The sequence below is a fragment of the Lactuca virosa genome, chromosome 8 (genome assembly GCF_052849685.1).
Source record: "Lactuca virosa cultivar CGN04683 chromosome 8, Lactuca_virosa_CGN04683_v6, whole genome shotgun sequence".
Taxonomy (NCBI): domain Eukaryota; kingdom Viridiplantae; phylum Streptophyta; class Magnoliopsida; order Asterales; family Asteraceae; genus Lactuca; species Lactuca virosa.
The window spans coordinates 258,915,390-258,918,378 of record NC_136433.1 but is presented as its reverse complement, the minus strand read 5'-3'; positions in this window follow the sequence as shown (position 1 = coordinate 258,918,378).

Here is a 2,989-nt window from a genome sequence, read left to right as displayed (position 1 = left end):
CAGCCTATCCGGACCGCTCGTCGGGCCTGCAGCCCGACTGGACCGTCTGGCAGGGCCTTAAGTATATCCGGGCCGCCCTGGGTCTGTTGGCCTTCATCACAAATTAGGACTGCCTCAACCCGACCACACAAACACATGTCGACATATACATAACTCATAAACACATAATCAATTAACAGGCAAGCGCAGATCAATAAGCATAGCATCATCCTATCTACCAGGATACTGATCTAATAGATTACTACCACAACAAGCATACGAGAAACCAGGATAACAATCCAACAAGGCCGCCATTGGTGCCTTCGACCCATAAATATAGTGAGGAAGACTCACCTCACAAGTAGTGCTGAACCGGTAAAATCCAACTTCAAAACTCAGCTCCGGACTCAACAGCCTACAACCACCATATAACCATTCTATCAAAACCTCAAAATACCCAAAATGCCCTCAAAAGTCAAACTTGGTCAACCATGGTCAAAGTAAAAGTCAACAGTCAAGGTCAACAGTCCATGTTGACCCAACTCGTCGAGTGCACATGTCAACTCGTCGAGTTCCTACAGTTTCCAGAAAAGCAGGAAAACCCGATCCAACTCGTCGAGTTGTCAGAACAACTCATCGAGTTTTCCCAGATTAACTCATTCAGTCCTTTTTCATCCCTTCTAATGGTCAAGAATGTTGATCTGGTACCCAAGAGCTGGAAAACCACGTAAAGTTGCTAACTTTATGTCCATGCATGACACCAAGAGGCTAACACACTCAAATATGGCTTAACCAAGGACTTAGAACATGAAGGAATCCTAGATCTTTATAAAGCTTGAAACTTTAAGCCCAAGGAGGCAAAAAAATGCCCAGATCTGAAGTGGCAACATCAAGAAATGACCAAACCCAAGAATGACTCCAAAATGAACCAAAAATGACAATAAAGTTCCAAGGAGGAGATCTAAGCAATAAATGATCAAGGTATCAACTTTATACCTCAAAATGGTTGCAACAACAGAGAAGATTCTGGATCTACATCCTTCCTCTCAATCAAGACTCTTCAAACTCCAAGCTTCTTCCAAAAGAACACCAAGAAACACTCCTCAATCTCACACACACACAAAAATGAGAGAGAATGCACGAACTAGGGTTTTCTGGACAGAGGGGCGGATAAGGAGGCTATCCAAAGTCCATAAGCCCTTTAAATAGGGTACAACACCCTAAAAATTAGGGTTTCATAATCAGTCGTCAACTCGTCGAGTTTTCCTTAACAACTCGTCGAGTTGGGAAGCTTCCAACACGTCGAGTTGAGGCCTTCAACTCGACGAGTTCCAAAGGGAACATTACCTTTTAAGCCATAAATCTCATACCTTGAAATCGGGATGTTATAACTCTCCCCCACTTGAACTAGGCTTCGTCCTCGAAGCCTGCTGCAGTGAACAAATCTGGATAATGCTCCCGCATCTTAGCCTCTGGCTCCCAGGTCCACTTGGATCCCTTCCGATGCTGCCACTGTACCATTACCAAAGGTATCTCCTTGCTCCAAAGAACCTTTACCTTCCTTTCCAGAATCGCCAATTGCCTCTCAACATAGTTCACACGCTCATCAACCTGAATGTCATCCAATGAAACCACTGCATCCTCGTCCATCACACACTTCCGCAACTACGAAATGTGGAAAGTGTTATGAATATGACTGAGCTCCTCCGGTAGATCCAATCTATACGAAACCTTGCCAACACTGGCAATAATCCGGAATGGTCCAATATACCGAGGAGCCAACTTTCCCCTCTTCCTGAAACGGATCACACCTTTCAAAGGTGAGACCTTCAGTAACACCATGCCACCGACCTGAAACTCCAAATCATACCGGCACCGGTCGGCATAACTCTTCCGCCGAATCTGGGCGGTCTGCAATCGCTGCCGGATCTACTAAATCATATCTATAGTCTGCAGAACTACTTCGGTCCGACCCATAACTTTGTGACTAACCTCGCCCGAACAGACTGGGGTACGACATCTCCGCCCATACAACAGCTCAAAAAGCGGAGCACCAACACTGGAGTGAAAACTGTTGTTGTAGGAGAACTCAATAAGAGGTAGGTAGGAGTCTCAACTCCCACCAAAATCGATAACACATGCTCGCAACATATCCTCAAGAGTCTGAATACTCTGCTTGCTCTGGCCGTCGGTCTGCGGATGATAAGTTGTGCTGAAATGCAGCCTCGTGCCCAGTTCCTCATGGAACTTCTGCCAGAAACGGGAGGTGAACCGAACATAACGGTCTGAAACAATAGAGACAGGAACCCCATGGCGAGCAACGATCTCGCGAATATATACATCGGCCAACTTCTCGGCCGACGATCTCTCCCGAATTGCCAGAAAATGGGCACTCTTGGTTAATCGATCCACGATGACCCAAATAGAATCAAAACCCTTTGTCGTCTTTGGGAACTTGGTGATAAAATCCATCGATATCTGCTCCCATTTCCACATGGGAACCTCCAGAGGTTGCATCTTGCCATACGGCCTCTGATGCTCGGCCTTGACTATCCTGCAGGTCAATCACCTCTCAACATACCAAGTGATCTCTCTCTTCATGTACGGCCACCAATAACTCAATCTCAGAACCCGATACATCTTGGTGGCCCCCAGATGGATAGAAAAGCGAGACTTATGAGCCTCCTCCAACACAACTTGTCTGACCCCACCAGACACAGGAACCCACATCCGTCCGCAACGGTTCAGTAAACCACGACTATCCGACACAAATCTGGTAATCTCACCCCTGATCCTCTCAATCTTCCAATTCTCCTCTCGAACACCCTCAGACTGAGCCTCCCTAATCAAACCCACAAGTGGAGAATCCACAGATATCCTCATACATGACATCGAAATGGAAAATCTAGCCGACTTGCAGCTTAGGGCATCCGCCACCACATTCGCTTTACCCGGATGGTAAAGGATCTCGCAGTCATAATCCTTGACCACGTCTAGCCACCTGCGTTGC